Source organism: Chionomys nivalis, chromosome 3 (genome assembly GCF_950005125.1).
Source record: "Chionomys nivalis chromosome 3, mChiNiv1.1, whole genome shotgun sequence".
Lineage (NCBI taxonomy): Eukaryota > Metazoa > Chordata > Mammalia > Rodentia > Cricetidae > Chionomys > Chionomys nivalis.
This window is the reverse complement of record NC_080088.1, coordinates 95,406,588-95,425,306: the sequence shown is the minus strand read 5'-3', so window position 1 is coordinate 95,425,306 and position 18,719 is coordinate 95,406,588. Positions and strand designations below refer to the sequence as shown.

Here is an 18,719-nt window from a genome sequence, read left to right as displayed (position 1 = left end):
GACTTCGTAAGCTTGTACAGAGGTTAAGCTCCCTTAATCCCTTTCATTGGTGCCTTAATGCTCTTTTTATCATTATAATAAGTTCTTCTCAAGTTTGAACTCTATTTTTCACCACTTTTTGTAGGGTCTGAACTTCTGAACATGAATGAATCCAGTGATTTTATTAGATCAATCAGTTTCTTGTTTTCATCATTTGCATATAATTCTAAAATTTTCATTTTATTCATCAATGATACCTTTCATCCTTAGATATTACCTGTGTGGCATTCAGATTGTCTTCCCAAAGCAATGTTTTATCTGCCAGTTTTTCATAACCATTTGACACGGAATGAATTTTATCTGCTAATTTATCATTTCCATGTTCCAAGGAATGAACTTTGCCTGCCAATTTATTATTATCATTTTCCAATTGAATGAATCCTTTTGGCTAATCCCCCATTACCACTTTGTAAAGTCTGTACCATTTCAGTAAGTTTCTCACTCTTGGCACTGTTAGCAAATCATTTTTAAGGATATGATATGAATTTCCAGACTAATAGTAACTATAGCTAAAAATGTATACGTACAAGGTAAGTCGTATATCTCTTCTAAAATTCCATCCATAGTAGAAACAAAAAAGGTTTTAAATTTCTGTATGATCTCAGAAAAAAATCCTCTGGAGACTGTTCTAGGTGTCCTAATTATTTTTAGGCTGTAATGACAACGCTTGACCAGCAGGAGCCGCAGGTGTACCACCAGACCAGATCAGATAAGGCTAAGTCAGGCTCCCAGAGTGGGTGCCTGTAAATTAGAGACTCACCCAAGCAAACTTGCACCTGGTACCCCCAAGTACTAGGCAGAACTATAGAGAGCACAACAGATTATATATACTAATGAAGCAGTACACTGAACGATTTTAGAAGTCCTCAACTTGTGTGGTGCTCCAAAAACCTGAGCAGATCTGTCTGGTGCTTAAGTGGAGTCGGGAGGCAGAATGTAACACTGACTCCCACAGGGAACCCTGGAAGCTGGAATGTGGACTCTTCAGGCCTTCAGGCCAATTTACCACAGGCATTGTTCCAACTTAGCAGTTTGGTAGGGGTGTGAAAGGGCATGCACATCGCTGCTGGCCTCAGGGGCAGAGCAGCTCATGGGTGCAAGATCTTGTCCAAGCTGGAGATGGGAGATGGGAGCTGTAGGGCTGGTGCCAGAACAGAGTGAGTGCCAGGTCTCCTTTTTGCCAAATAAATAAATAAATGAATAAATAAATAAATAAATAAATAAATAAATAAATAAATAAATAAATAAGATGGGTCAGGCTGGACCCAGAGTTCAATGCACCTAGTGCAGAAGCTAGCAAGCGACTCCTGTAGCAAACAGAGGTGGCTAAGGGAGCATGTGGTGGGGGCTGAAACTACTTGGAGGGCAGGAAGCTGTGGGGTGGGGATCTTGTGTCTCAGGGATCCAAACTCACCAACAGCTGCAGAGGTTGATAGGTAACAAGGCCACTTGTTATAATAAATCCATATGTGTCTGTTTAAGGGGTATTAAGAATTTTTAAATATGAAAGGGGGTAATACACTCATGAATACAGGATATGGTAAATCAAGTTTCAAAGTCTTTGGAAAGCTGGGGACCAATCACATGCTGCTTTATGCCACCTCTCCTAGTCTTACCACCCAAGAAAGACCAACCATTCTCCCTTCTTCCTCATAAGACATCACATAGTCAAACAAGAAGCACTGCCTCTTTCAGCTCAGACAGCCCAAGGCCTTGGGTGGAACCAATGCGTATCTAAAATACTAAAATACTAAAAACAATCAATGCTTAGTTCTTTTTTAGTTTTGGTTTTTCCTGATGATCAGTGATGTTGAAAACCTTTTAAAGTAGGTGCTAGGTGTATGTGTTTTTCTTTTGTATAGGATCTGCTCATGTCATTACTCATTGTTGGTTGGAGGCTTTATTCCCTTGATTTACAACTTCTTCAGTTAATTGAAACCTTTCTACATTAGCCAAAAATCTAAAGAACAAATGGAAGGCGTTTTCTCTCATCATATGGTGTTCTGGTTATAGTTTTCCTTGCTCTACAAAATATTTCTTTTCCACATTTGCATCTTCATTTTGTGTGGTACCATCTTTTGATTCCTGAAGCTAATTTGTGTGACATTGGCATTCTTTGCAGTAACTTCTTGCCTACACCAATGTCTTGACAATTGTTAGGTGTGTGTTCTTCTATAACTTTCAATGTTTCATGTTCTCAGCTTAGGATTGTGGACTGTTTTGAATTGATTCCTATGCAAGGTGGAGGATAATGGTCTAATTTTACTTCACTGCATGTTGATATCCAGCCTGTCACCTGCATTTCTTGTTTAGGCTATGTCTTCAACTGCTCATTTTTCTCCTTGTTTAAAAGGATACTTGGCTGTGTGATTGCTGTGTAAAGAAAATTACAATTATATAGAAGTACCAGCTTAACACAGTATAATAGTTAACATCAAGAATTCTAATCGTAAGTATTTGAAAGGCTGATGGCAAAGAGAAATCCTTATTTTCTGCGGGTGGGCATGAAAATGTATAGAGATTTTATAGAAATCATTTTGGAGGCTCATAAAACTTTTAAAATAGAAACTAAAGACATATGGCACAAGTATCCCACATCTGGCCTCATCTCCAGAAAACTGCATTCAGGCTTGGAGATTTTATATCACCTTGATTAGGTTTTTTGTTTTGTTTTTAGTTCTTGTTCTGTTTTGTAATTTAAATCATATTTCAATTTTATTTTTCCTGTAGAAATTTACATTTATTTCAATGTATTTACATTACTAGGTATGGTGTGGGAGGTCCTTCTGTCTATGTGTTTCTAGTATTGGTTAATGAATAAAGAAACTGCCCTGGCCTGATAGGGCAGAATTTAGGTAGGCAGAGAAGACAGACCTGAATTCTGGGAGGAAGAAAACAGAGTCAGGGGACACCATGGATCCACCGCCAGAGATAGACGTGCTTTACCAGTAAGACACTGCCACGTGGTGATACACAGATTAATAGAAATGGGTTAAATTAAGATGTAAGACTTAGCCACTAAGAAGCTAGAGCTAATGGGCCAAGAAGTGATTTAATTAATACAGTTTCCGTGTGGTTCTTTTGGGGCTAAGCTAGCCAGGTGGCCAGGACAAACAAGTGGCCCCCTCACTCCTATATAGAAACACATTTCTACAAAAATTAGACATTTTTCATTATGACAACATTCTATTTTCTTGTCTAGCTTTTCAAATGCATGGTTTTGTTTGTGTGTATGTGTTTTATGGGGGTGAATTTTGTATAATATGGTATAGCATGAATACTTTAAGTTCTTAAAATCTGCATTCAAATTCTATCAATATATTATTTTTCAATTTACATGTTGTCTTTTTATTTCTATTCTACATAAAATGGCTTATTGTATCTCTGTTTCCAGAGTAGTTATTATTGTGTGCATTATTACTCAATGGGCACTTTTTAAACTTTACACGTTTCCCTGTATATATGTGTGTGTGTGTATATATATATATATATATATATATATATATATATATATATATATATTCCTCTGAGCACATGTTGTAGAGTATCAAGGTAAATCCCAGAGTTAGATATTTCAAAGCCATTTATCTTGATATATATTCTAAAATCCAGAAAAAGTAGATTCTAAAGCCAGTGAAGTAATGGACTTGTTAGGTAAGTGATAGCAAGCAGGCAAAGAACAGCAATTCCTTTCTCCTCTTGTCCTTTTATAGGTTTCCATCAGAATTAGTTCTGCATTAAATGTGTGTATTCCTGCTAAAGATCTAGGTTAATGCTCCAAGTAGAATGTCTTTGGTGTTCAACATTCTCTCAGGAATGGATTGGTGCTGCCATTATATAACTTTCGAGTTTATTGATTTATTAATTAATAAAATATTTACGTAATAATGTCTGGTAAATTGTTTTAGGTGTAATAATCTTTATTGTCCAGTAGGTGTCGTTGTTGCAGAGTCGTGACTAGTGGTGGCACAACTGGTGGTGCCAGGCACAGTCCAGCACTACTTTGGCTTCCTGCCTTAATGCTGGTTAAATACTGAGAGATATGCTTTGCTTGACAAATTAAAAGCAATTAAATCAAGTCCGTAAGTGGAGCAAGAAGCCCAGAACTCAAGAGCAGGGAGCACAAACTGGAAGCTACACAAGTCGCCCTGAGGCAGGAAATACTGCTGGGGAGGGGGGATTGTGCACCAGCTTAGGAAATTTCCAGGTCGCCTAATGCACTTAGCTCCACTGTGGTGGGGATTTTATAAAAAACTGCTTAGTAGGTAAAAGCAAGCCAAGCAGTCAGGGTGGGAGAATTTCTGGGCTGTTAACCCGTTAAACCTTTAAGGCAGTCCACTTAGTAGGTGTGAAGTTTGGGTCCACATGGGCGCCAGATGAAGACGGATACTAAAAAGAAATCCCACACTACCTCAGAATTGAGTATAATAAAGAGATATTTATTTAGGGCAGACTCACAGATAACAATCCTTTGTTTGAATGAGGAACATCAACCAAATCCTGCAACCAAAAGAGAGGGTGACAGCACACTTACATAGGCATTTATAGTATAAGAGGCCATGCCCAAGTAAGCCAGTATCTTAAAGGGTACTGGCTGTAGGAATTCCTACAGCATGTGGGGATTTAGAAATATTAGTAAAGAATACAAAGATGCATGAAAAAAATAAAAACATAAACCATAAAAAGTTCCAAGAGGGCATTCCAGTGAATACTAATATTGCCCATGTTCAATTCTCCATACTCTTTTATACCCTAACACAAAAGGGAGAAGAAGGTAACAAAAGACTTCTTAACATGACACAGAGGACAATGTGAACAGTTTATTGCTTTAACACTCTGAGGCATCAAGTCATTATCATTCTGTTGCTTAGGCAGTAAAACCACACTAGACCAAGTATCCTGAAAGCAACCATTCCCCCAGATAACCTCATAATTACAAAAGAAGAAGAAGAAGCGTGTTTGTATTTCCTGACCATCTGTCAAGATAGAAAGGATCTATTTGTATGAGCTATCATAATGTCAAAAGAACCATGTAATCACATCCTGAGTTGGGGCATGCAGCCATGCTTGTCAACCATTCTGAGCAACTTCCAAATTCTCTGATCATCAGACAAGTTAGAAATAGACTCACATTTTTGGGCCTCTACAATAATCATTTTGTTATTAAGTGCATGATGTGAGCAACAAACCATAATTTCACATTGACAGTTTATATATAAATAATACAAAAGACAAATTCTAATAAATCAATTTATGATTATTGCTTACTGGGATTAGATTTTTATAATTTTCATTGTTAAGGGGAAACTTAACAGAGGAATTTTAATAAACATGTTGTGAATTTGGGTAGAAAGAAAAGCAGACAACAATGGTAGTTCTTTCTTGGCTGCAGCTTGTCTCACTCGTGGCAATTCATCCTTTGAATCTCTTTTGGAATCTGTCCATTTCAATTAGGATCTCATAGAAGCCAGTAATTATATCATGGAAAACCGATTAATGTTAAAACAAAAAAGAAAACACTGAAAATTAAAAAATAAACACCATAGAGTTCCAATATTTTCTCCATGGTCAATTATAAAATAGGTGTGGGGATCCTATTGGACTCAATGGGACCATGAAGTATAATGACAGCCACCATTTTGCTTGCCCCAAGTGGTGACATTAACCAAGATAGTGGTGAAGTCATATGGTGTATATTTTCTTTGTAATATCATTTGCATAATCATCAGCCAAGGCTCATGGTTGCTTATATACTGATAAGAATTCTGAAGTCATGTGTGCAATAAACCAGGTCATATATTCTTTTCAAGTTGAACTCAGATGCAACGTAAGGTAATTACATCTGTCATCAGTGCATTCAAGGGTGTTGTATAATGTGAAAGGATAAAGAAAAAGAAAGGTGGATGAAGGAAATTTTAAAAATCTGAGCACAAGGCCAGCTGGACTGTGACTGAAAAAGCATGGGATAAAACCAGACTCTCTGAACATGGCAGACAATGAGAGCTGATGAGAGGCCAAGGACAATGGCACGGGGTGTTGATCCTACTTCATGTTCTGGCTTTGTGGGAGCCTAGACAGTTTGGATGTTCACCTTCCTAGACCTGGATGGAGTGGGGAGGACCTTGGACTTTCCACAGGGCAGGGAACCCTGACAGCTCTTGGGGCTGGAGAGGGAGGAGAAGAGGAGTGGGGGGAGGGGGAGAGGGAGGAGGAGGGGGAGGGAAATGGGAGGTGGGGAGGAGGCGGAAAATTATTTTTCAATAAAAAAAAAAAGAAAAGAAATCTGAGCACAAAAGTCCCCAGAGGATTCAAGCCTACATGATTCTAGACCGTTAAAACAAAGGAATCTCACTCAGTCATCCTGTTCTTCATTGTCTGTCTCTCAGAAAGGAAAGGGAGATGGCAATGGGAGAGAGGAAACGTTGTTTAAAGAATTGTGCCTGAATAAGGGAGCCCCCAGACTCCTCACAGGTTCAGATTCAATGTTGTTTGGGATTGATGCATGTGACAGGCATCCCCATAAGAACAATTGCCCCAAGTAGGCAGGTGAGACTTCCTTTGGTTCACTGGCCTGCCTGCACCAAGCAAGGTAAGGGCTTTGTTTTACAAACTACCCAACCTGCACGGAGATCTGATCTAGGCACGAGGAGAGACAGCAGCGGGGTGAGTTTGTGACCAGCGGCGGCGGAAGCAGCCCTGGACAGGGAACTCTGAAGTTCCTCATCCCCCACCCTATACTCCCTGGGCTCCCTGCAGGGGCTCTACACCCTGCATACTGCCTCTCTCTTCTTGTCCCACCCAGCTTGCATCCAGAACCCTTCTTCCTTCTGCCCCCTTTCCTCTTTGGGCACACAACACCATCCAGCTCAGTCTGTCTGGCGCTGGAGGCAAATCCTCAGGGCAAGTAGGCAGGCGAGACTTCCTTTGTTTCACTGGCCTGCCTGCACCAAGCAAGGTAAGGGCTTTGTTTACGAACTACCCAACCTGCACGGAGATCTGATCTCGGCACCAGGAGAGACAGCAGCGGGGTGAGTTTGTGACCGGCGGCGGAAGCAGCCCTGGACAGGGAACTCTGAAGTTCCTCATCCCCCACCCTATACTCCCTGGGCTCCCTGCAGGGGCTCTACACCCTGCATACAGCCTCTCTCTTCTTGTCACACCCAGCTTGCATCCAGAACCCTTCTTCCTTCTGCCCCCTTTCCTCTTTGGGCACATAACACCATCCAGCTCAGTCTGTCTGGCGCTGGGGGCAAATCCTCAGGGCAAGTAGGCAGGCGAGACTTCCTTTGGTTCACTGGCCTGCCTGCACCAAGCAAGGGAGGAGCTTTGTTTACGAACTACACAACCTGCACGGAGATCTGATCTTGGCACCAGGAGAGCCATCAGTGGGAGAGCTAATCTGGGTACCAGGAGAGCCGTCTTTGGGCACGGAGATCTGATATTGGTACCAGGAGAGACATCACTGGAGCACCAGGAGAGCTATCACTGCAGGGTGCCATCACTGGGAAGGTACATCAGTAGGCAAGGAGACCTGATCCAGTAAAAGAAGATCCATAGGGGAGCATTCGGAGAAAGAGATGGGCAGGCGCCAATGCAAGAATTCACCCAACAATCTGAAAAACTATATGAAACCACCAGAACCCAGTGACCTCACAACAGGAGGACATGAACACCTTAATCATGAAGAAGTAGATAAAATTGACTTTATGAAAGTGATTGACGCCCTTAAACAGCATGTAAAAAATGCCCTTATAGAAATGGATGAGAAGTATAACAGAAAGTTTGAAGAATTGAGTAAATCAGTGAATGAAACCCTAGGAAACCAAGGAAAAACAATCAAACAGATAATGGAAACAGTTCAAGACTTAAAAACTGAAATGGAGGCAAAGAAGAAAACACAAACAGAAGGCCAGCTGGACAGGGAAAATCTAGGTAAACGAATAGAGACTACAGAAGCAAGCATAACCAACAGAATACAAGAGATAGAAGAAAGAATCTCAGATTCTGAAGATACCATAGAGAATATAAACATGCTGATCAAAGAAAACAGCAAGGCCAAAAAATTCTCATCACAAAACATTCAGGAAATATGGGACACAATACAAAGACCAAACCTAAGAATAATAGGAATAGAAGAAGGAGAAGAAGCGCAGCTCAACGGTCCAGAAAATATATTTAATAAAATTATAGAAGAAAACTTTCCCAACCTAAAGAAAGATATACCTATGAAGGTTCAAGAAGCATACAGAACACCGAATAGGCTGGATCGAAAAAAAACATCCTCTCGCCATATAATAATCAAAACACAAAGCATACAGAATAAAGAAAGAATACTAAGAGCAGCAAAGGAAAAAGGCCAAGTTACTTATAAAGGTAAACCTATCAGACTTACACCTGACTTCTCTATGGAAACCATGAAAGCCAGAAGGTCCTGGATAGATGTACTGCAGAAACTAAGAGACCATGGATGCAAGCCCAGACTACTATACCCAGCTAAGCTTTCTTTCACTATAAATGGAGAAAACAAAATTTTCCAGGATAAAAACAAATTAAACAATACGTAGCCACAAATCCAGCCTTACAGAAAGTAATGGAAGGAAAATCACTAACCAAGGAGTCCAACAATGACCACAATATCTCAGACAACTAGAGACCCTTCACCAGCGCAACACAAAGAAGGGGAACACACAAAATTTAAAACTTAAAAAATGACCGGAGTTAACAACCACTGGTCATTAATATCACTTAATGTCAATGGACTCAACTCTCCTATAAAAAGGCACAGACTAAGAGATTGGATACGAAAACAGGATCCAACATTCTGCTGTTTACAAGAAACACACCTCAACCACAAAGACAGGCACCTACTCAGAGTAAAGGGTTGGGATAAGGCTTATCAAGTAAATGGACCTAAGAAAGAAGCAGGGGTGGCCATACTAATTTCTAACAAAGTTGACTTCAAACTTAAATCAATCAGGAGAGATGGAAAGGGACATTTTCTACTCATAACAGGAACAATTCATCAGGATGAAGTCTCAATCCTGAATATCTATGCCCCTAATATAAAAGCACCCACGTATGTAAAAGAAACATTGTTAAAACTCAAGGCAGCCATCAAACCGCACACATTAATAGTAGGAGACTTTAATACTCCTCTCTCACCAATGGACAGGTCAATTAGACAGAAACCTAACAGAGAAATAAGAGAATTAATGGAGGTAATGAATCAAATGGACTTAACAGACATCTATAGAATATTCCACCCAAATAGGAAAGAATATACCTTCTTCTCTGCAGCTCATGGAACCTTCTCAAAAATCGACCACATACTCGGTAACAAAGCAAACATCCACAGTTACAAAAAATATTAATAACCACCTGTATCTTATCAGATCATCATGGATTAAAGCTAGAATTCAAAACAATGCTACCCCCAGAAAGCCTACAAACTCATGGAAACTGAATAGTCAACTACTGAACCATATCTGGATTAAGGAAGAAATAAAGAAAGAAATTAAAGTCTTCCTTGAAGACAATGAAAATAAAGAAACAACATACTCAAACCTATGGGACACTATGAAAGCAGTCCTGAGAGGAAAGTTCATAGCACTAACTGCCCACTTAAAGAAAACAGAGAAAGCACACATTGGAGACTTAACAGCCCACCTGAAAGCTCTAGAAAAAAAAGAAGCAGACTCACCTAGAAGGGGTAGAAGACTGGAAATAATCAAACTGAGAGCTGAAATCAACAAAATAGAAACACAGAAAACAATTGAAAGAATCAATGAATCAAAAAGCTGGTTCCTGGAGAAAATCAACAAGATTGATAAACCCCTATCCAAACTAATCAAATGGCAGAGAGAGAATTTGCAAATTAATAAGATCAGAAATGAAAAGGGGGACATAACCACAGACACAAAGGAAATTCAGAGAATCATTAGATCTTACTACAAAAGCCTGTATGCCACAAAACGGGAAAATGTAAAAGAAATGGACACTTTTTTAGATAAATACCATATACCAAAGTTAAACCAGGACCAGGTGAACAACCTAAATAGACTTGTTAGTCGTGAAGAATTAGAAGCTGTTATCAAAAACCTCCCTTCCAAAAAAAGTCCAGGACCAGATGGTTTCAATGCGGAATTCTACCAGAACTTCTAAGAAGACCTAATACCTATTCTCCTTAATGTATTTCACAATATAGAAACAGAAGAGTCATTGCCAAATTCCTTTTATGAAGCTACAGTAACTTTGATACCAAAATCACACAAAGACCCAACCAAGAAAGAGAATTACAGGCCAATCTCACTCATGAACATCAACGCAAAAATCCTCAACAAAATTCTGGCAAACCGAATCCAAGAACACATTAGAAAAATTATCCATTATGATCAAGTAGGCTTCATACCAGAGATGCAGGGCTGGTTTAACATACGCAAATCTATCAATGTAATCCATCATATAAATAAACTGAAAGAAAAAAACCATATGATCGTTTCATTAGATGCTGAAAAAGCATTTGACAAAATTCAACATCCCTTTATGATAAAAGTCTTGGAGAGATTAGGGATACAAGGGTCATACCTAAATATAATTAAAGCTATATACAGCAAGCCGACAGCTAATATCAAATTAAATGGAGAGAAACTTAAGGCCATCCCACTAAAATCAGGAACACGCCAAGGCTGTCCACTCTCTCCATACCTCTTCAATATAGTTCTCGAAGTTTTAGCAATAGCAATAAGACAGCATAAGGGGATAAAGGGGATTCAAATTGGAAAGGAAGAAGTTATACTTGCATTATTTGCAGATGATATGATAGTGTACAACGCGATCCCAAAAACTCCTCCAAAGAACTCCTACAGCTGATAAACGCCTTTAGTAATGTGGCAGGATACAAGATCAACTCAAAAATCAGTCGCCCTCTTATACACAAAGGATATGGAAGCAGAGGGGGAAATAAGAGAATCATTACCTTTCACGATAGCCACAATAAGCATAAAATATCTTGGGGTAACTCTAACCAAGGAAGTGAAAGATCTATTTGACAAAAACTTTAAGGCATTGAAGAAAGAAATTGAAGAGGATACCAGAAAATGGAAGGATCTCCCTTGCTCTTGGATTGGGAGAATCAACATAGTAAAAATGGCAATTCTACCAAGGGCAATTTATAGATTCAATGCAATCCCCATTAAAATCCCATCAAAATTCTTCACAGATCTTGAAAGGACAATAATCAACTTTATATGGAGAAACAAAAAACCCAGGATAGCCAAAACAATCTTATACAATAAAGGAACTTCTGGAGGCATTACCATCCCTGACTTCAAACTCTATTACAGAGCTACAGTAATGAAAACAGCGTGGTACTGGCATAAAAACAGAGAAGTCGACCAATGGAATCGTATAGAAGACCCGTATTTTAACCCACAAACCTATGAACATCTGATTTTCGATAAAGGAGCTAAAAGTATACAATGGAAGAAAGAAAGCATCTTCAAGAAATGGTGCTGGCACAATTGGATGTCAACCTGTAGAAGAATGAAAATAGACCCATATCTATCACCATGCACAAAACTCAAGTCCAAATGGATCAAAGACCTCAATATCAATCTGAACACACTGAACCTGATAGAAGAGAAAATGGGAAGTACCCTACAACATATGGGCACAGGAGATCGCTTCCTATGTATAACCCCAGCAGCATAGGCATTAAGGGCAACATTGAATAAATGGGACCTCCTGAAACTGAGAAGCTTCTGTAAAGCAAAGGACACTGTCATTAAGACAAAAAGGCAGCCTACTGACTGGGAGAAGATCTTCACCAACCCCGCAACAGACAAAGGTCTGATCTCCAAAATATATAAAGAACTCAAGAAACTAGACTTTAAAAGGATAATTAACCCAATTAAAAAATGGGGCACTGAACTGAACAGAGAATTCTCAACAGAAGAAGTTCAAATGGCCAAAAGATACTTAAGGTCATGCTCAACCTCCTTAGTGATCAGAGAAATGCAAATCAAAACAACTTTGAGATATCATCTTACACCTGTCAGAATGGCTAAAATCAAAAACACCAAGGATAGCCTTTGCTGGAAAGGTTGTGGAGAAAGGGGTACCCTCATCCATTGCTGGTGGGACTGCAAACTTGTGCAACCACTTTGGAAATCAGTGTGGCGGTTTCTCAGAAAAATTGGGATCAACCTACCCCTGGACCCAGCAATAGCACTCTTGGGAATATACCCAAGAGATGCCCTATCATATGACCCAACTATGTTCATAGCAGCATTGTTTGTAATAGCCAGAACCTGGAAGCAACCTAGATGCCCTTCAATAGAAGAATGGATGAAGAACGTGTGGAATATATATACATTAGAGTACTACTCTGCGGTAAAAAAACAATGACTTCTCGAATTTTGCATGCAAATGGATGGAAATAGAAAATACGATCCTGAGTGAGGTAACCCAGACCCAAAAAGAAGATCATGGGATGTACTCACTCATAATTGGTTTCTAGCCATGGATAGGGGCCTCTGAGTCTATAATTTGTGATCCTAAAGAAGCTAAACAAGAGGGTAAACCCAAGGAAAAACATATAGATATCCTCCCAGCTATGGGAAATAGACAAGATTGACGGGCAAAAAATTGGAATCTTGGGGGGTGGGGTGGGATGGGGATGAGGGGTGATGGGGAGAGAAAAGTGTGAAGGAGAGGATGAGGGGAACTGGGGGAATCGGGTGATTGTGGTTAAAAGAAGGTTGGATTGGGGAGCAGGGAAACTCATACCTTAGTTAAGAGAGCCACCTAAGGGTTGGCAAGAGACTTGAACCTGGAATGGCTACCAGATGCCCAGGGCAATGTCCCCAGTTAGTTCATTGGGGCACCTGAGGATAGGGAACCTGAAATGAACCTATCCTATAATCATACTGATGAATATCTTGCATATCGCCATAGAACCTTCATCTAGCGATGGATGAAGATAGAGACAGAGACCCACACTGGAGCACCGGACTGAGCTCCCAAGGTTATAATGAGGAGCAGAAGGAGAGAGAACATGAACAAGGAAGTCAGGACCATGAGGGGTGCACCCAACCACTGAGACAGGGGGGCCGATCTATTGGGAGCTCACCAAGGCCAGCTGGACTGCTACTGAAAAAAACATGGGATAAAACCAGACTCTCTGAATGTGGTGGACAATGAGAGCTGACGAGAGGCCAAGGAGAATGGCACAGGAACTTTCATCTGGCGATGGATCGAGAGAGAGACAGAGACCCAATTTGGATCAACCATCTGAGCTCTTAAGGTCCAAATGAGGAGCAGAAGGAGGGAGAACATGAGCAAGGAAATCAGGACCACGAGGCGTGCACCCACCCACTGTGACAGTGGAACTGATCTATTGGGAGCTCTCCAAGGCCAGCTGGACTGGGACTGAATAAGCATGGGTTGAAACTGGACTCTCTGAACAAGGCGGACAATGAAGGCTGATGAGAAGCCAAGGACAATGGCACTAGGTTTCGATCCTAATACATGAACTGGCTTTGTGGGAGCATAGCCTGTTTGGATGCTCACCTTCCTGGACCTAGATAGAAGTGGGAGGACCTTGGTCTTCCTGTAGAGAAGGGAATTTGGACTGCTCTTCAGTATCGAGAGGAAGGGGGAGTGGACTAGGAGGAGGAGAATTGGAGTGGGGATAGGGGGAGGGGAGCGGGGGGAGGGGGCAATATTTGGGAGGAGGGGGAGGGAAATGGGAAACAGGGAGCAGTTGGAAATTTTAATTAAAAAAGAATAAATAAAAAAAAAGAACAATTGCCCCTTAACTGCAACTAAATGGATACAGTCTCTCCATCTATGTACACACAGAGTGGATGTGTGTGTGATGTTGGGATTTTTCTATTATAGAACAAGGTAGCTTTTAAGGATGGAAGTTTCCATCTACTGGTTATTTCACCAAAGCATCAGAGAATTAGGGGGGTTTATTTGTGTGTCTCCTTACCAGACATTCCATGGTTGATAACAGTTCACACCAGCATTCCTGTCCACATAGTTTATATCCACCCAAGGCTTTTAGATAACTGAACCATCACTTACTATATATCATAGAATTCAAATTATAACAATTAATATGATGACAAAAATGTTGATTGAAAATATGCAATATTAAAGGTATAAAAACCATTCCATCAAACTTTTAGATATGATATGAGTTCCTTTCATAAACAGAGACAATCTTGCTCTGTAAGTTCAAGCTGAGGAGCTACCAGTTTTCTTTGGCCTTCATATTTGCCATTGAGGGGATCAACGGAAACATTCACATTTTACCCAACACATCTCTAGGATTTGATCTTTAAAAAGTTCAAGGCAATCAATGGAATATTGTGCAGGAAGCTTTTACTTGCCTCACAGGAGTGGGGATTAATATTCCCAATTACACATGTAGAAGGCACATAAAGGCTGCTGCTTTACTTACAGGAACATCATGGGCAACATCTGCACATATTGGGACACTGCTGAATCTCTACAAATATCCACAGGTGAGGGCTTGAGGGAATAGGAAACCTAAATTAAACTGCAGACATTTCAGGTATTTTCAACTGTAAAGACATGAGGCTGTGTCATTCATCTATTGAAGAATAAGTTAGGCGTTTGATTATATGGCCTCACATACTTTGCTTGCGTTAAAGAAGAGGAAGCGATTGGAGCATAGAGTGGTTTTTTAGAAAATGCTGTTCCTTGTACGGAATTCTCTATAAATGTCTCCAGAAACAAGATGGGAGTTTAAAATATCATAAGCAGAAGTTAGTTGCTACCAATCCAAGGTGCCTTCAAAGGTTCAAGATTGTGTTCTATGTAAATATTTTCCCTCTTGTTTCCTATTTGAAATTTCCTTCAGCTTACTTTTGGGCCATTTTATACTATCCTGAGTGACAGAGGTCAGTTCTCTTCTCTCTACCAGACACTACCAAAAGACACTTCTCTATCACATGGCATTGTCACTTTGATGGTTCATTTCAGCTGGACCTGGGTGGGACTGTTTCTCACAGATGACCACAATGGGGCCCAAATTCTCTCAGATTTGAGAGGAGAGCTGGACAAGAATAGAGTGTGCATAGCTTTTGTAGAAATGATTCCAGACAACATGGTTCCCTTTTACTACTTTTCCATAAAAACTCACCTACAGATCCTAAAATCATCGGCAAGTGTGGTTATCATTTATGGTGATACTGAATCTTTACATGGTATAATCCAAACTATAGTACAACATTTAATAACCTGGAAAGTTTGGGTCATGAAGTCACAATGGGACGTATCTAAATATCTTTCTACTTTCATGTACATGTACTTTCTACATTCATTACATTGGAGTCTCATTTTTGCACATCAACATGCTGAGATTTCTGAATTTAGGAAGTTCATCCAGACATATAACCCTTCCAAATATCCAGAAGACCTTTGTCTTGCTGTTTTGTGGAACATACACTTCAATTGCTCTTTTTCTGGACCTGATTGTAAAATTTTGGGTAACTGTCTACCCAATGTTTCCTTGAAAATGTTGCCTAGAAATATTTGGGAAATGGACATGACTGAAGAGAGTTACAGTGTATATAATTCTGTATATGCTTTGGCTCACAGTGTCCATGAGAAGACTCTCAAACAAGTAAAAATTCATCCCTCTGGAAATGAAGAGGTTAATTCCTACCCTTGGGAGGTAATTTCTCTCTTTGTATATTTTATCAATAGCACCATGACTTGTGAGGTTTTATAAATGCACTCAATATGTAGCTATACGCTCTGGCAGATGTTTGGAAAATGCATCTGTGAGACTGTAATTAATCATCTAGTAGTCATTGCAGACACATGTTCCTAATGAATGGGTGTGAAGAACAAGATTTAAATGCGTGTGTGTGTATGCATCAATTCTTTCTTTTAAAAGTTACTGACCATCTAGAAATGTTACAATATGTTCACTTTCAGTCTTCATCCACTTAAAATTTAATAGCTTGATATAGCTTGCAATTAGTGTCAGAAATCTAGGATAATGAGACCCATTGCTTCATTGGGTTCTGTTGAACTTTTCTAAGAATAAATTCATGATCATATTCTGCATTTCTTTTAGCTTAACCCTTACCTCAAGAAAATCCATTTCAAAAATGGTGCTGGAAACCTTGTGGTTTGGGATTCACAAAGGAAATTAGATGTAGAATATGATGTTCTTATCCTCTGAAATTTTCCAGATTGTCTCAGACACAAGATGAAAGTTGGCACATTTTCTCCACAGGGTCAAGAACTGTTTTTGTCTGACAATATGATACAATGGGCTATAGGATTTACAGAGGTGGGTTGGACCTCATATCACTGCTTTGATCTCTATGTCACTAAACATTTGTTTGTGGATGCAATGACTATTGGTTCTGTATACAGTGCCCAGCAGTATGCATAAAATTACTGTCATATGAAGAAGTTTCTGTTGCTTTATTCTGAGTAATGAAATAGTTTGTTTTTCCATAATTTTTTCTATGGGCACATGTTTCTAGTTATAAATATAGTGTCTAATTTTAAGATTTTATCCCAGTGCTGAAACTACATGACAAGACCATTAATTTGACTGCCAGATTATGAAATATCAGTACATGTACCTTTTGCTTTCGGGCACATGGCAATGCCCAGTAGCATGGAGGGCACATGGTCATGGATAAATTACATGTCTTGCTCCTGATGAAGGAAGCAATTTGTTAGACAATCAAAAAAAAAAAAAACAGGAAGGCATAACGTAAGAACAAAGATTTTCCTGGATCCTACTTGACCTGAACAGTCTATAATAATTGAGGCAGTCATGTTGACAAGAGCCTGAAAAGTGGGTCATGTTGTATCTGCAGTTAGGAAGTAAATGGAGATGAACACTGCTCTTCACATCCCGTTTTCTTTCTTTCAGTCCTTAACTTCAGTCAATGAAATGGTGCTCCCTAATTATATATCTTCTCACTTCAAGTACCCTAATGTAGATCATCTCTCACAGACAGTCAAGAAGAGTGGTTTCTATGGTAATTCTGAATCCTGTCAAGTTGACAAATGTAAATTAAGCATTGCCATTAGGAAACAAATCTGCTTACCCCAGCTGTCAGAATGTACACAATAGGATCAGTATGCCATTACAGTTGCCCATTTAAACGTGTACTGAATGACCTTGCATAGTCAGTTTTCCCTACCTCTTATATTTTCAACAATTGTTCAGATTTCTGTTGTTATGGATCATTGTTTAAACACAATGAACTTTGTAGGGTATACTATACTGAATCAAAGAAAGAATTTGCAGTCAACAAATTATAAAAATAAAATACGCCATTGCCTTGTTCAGTATTGGAAAACATTTTTGTTGTTCTAAAAATGTGCACTTCTGAGTGTTTTCACCATGTATTTAATCTCAGCTTCCTTGTTCTATGTGCAGTGAGAGCTGTGGTCCTGGAGAAAATCCCCCCAGGAGTGGAGGTCTGCCTGTTGCTGTGATTGTACTCCTTGTCCAGACAATGAGATTTCCAACGACACAGGTTAAGTGTCAGTCTCACTGTGGAACTTACCACCTCTCCACAGTGTTCTACAATGTCTAAGCAGATGGAAAAGTTCTGTGAAAGAACAGTAGAGATATGACTGATATTTTTTAAGTTATAAGAAAAATGTTTTAGCTTGTTATTATGTAATTGGTGCTCTAGCTATTGAGACTCACACTCGATTTATGTTGTTGATACTCTACAGCCATTGTTTCTTTCAGACAACCACTTTACCATTCATGGAGGAGCCTGCTTTATTTCTCCATGGCATTTCACACACACACACATACACACACACACACACACACACAGTATAAATTACTGACTTTTTTGTATTTCAAAGCATGTTTAGTTCATAGCTAGCACAAATTTAAGAGCTAGATGCTTATGAAACTTACTGGCATAATTTCAGTCTTTTTATTTTGTTTTTACAAAAGAAAAAAAACTATCTTTTTTCATTATACATACCAATCCAAGTTCCCATTCCCTCCACTTACTCCCTCAACCCATCCCCATCCACTTCTCAGAGAGGGTAAGGCACATTGCTTTGGGGAATGTCCAAGGCTCTTAAACTATATCTAGGCTGAGCAAGATATCCAGCTAAAGAGAATAAGTTACAAAAATATCAGTACAAGCAATAGGGATAAATCCTGGTGCCACTGCCAGTGGCCCCTCAGTCTGCCCCAGCCATGCAACTGTCAACGACAATCAGAGAAACTAGTTTGGTCCTATGCTTGTTCCTTCCCAGTCTGGCTGGGGTTGGTGAGCTCTTATTAGCTCAGATAGACTGTTTCAGTGGGTGTACCTATCACGGTCTTGACCTCTTTGCTCATATTCTTATTCCTCCCACTCTTCAACTAGACTTTGGTAGCTCAGTCCAGTGCTCCAATGTGGGTCTCTGCCTCTGTTTCCTTCAGTTGCTGGATGAAGGTTCTATGGTGACATTTAAGATATTCATCAGTTTAACCCACAAACTTATGAACACCTAATTTTTGATAAAGGAGCTAAAAGTATTCAATGGAAAAAAGAGAGCATCTTCAACAAATGGTGCTGGCAGAACTGGTTGTCAACGTGTAGAAGAATGAAAATAGATCCATATCTATCACCATGCACAAAACTCAAGTCCAAATGGATTAA

General features: G+C 39.6%; 1 pseudogene; it reads left to right on the top strand.

The window, feature by feature from the left end:
• Nucleotides 1-554: 554 nt before the first annotated feature.
• LOC130871382 (vomeronasal type-2 receptor 116-like) overlaps nt 555-18,719 on the top strand; it is a 31,631-nt pseudogene continuing 13,466 nt past the window's right edge.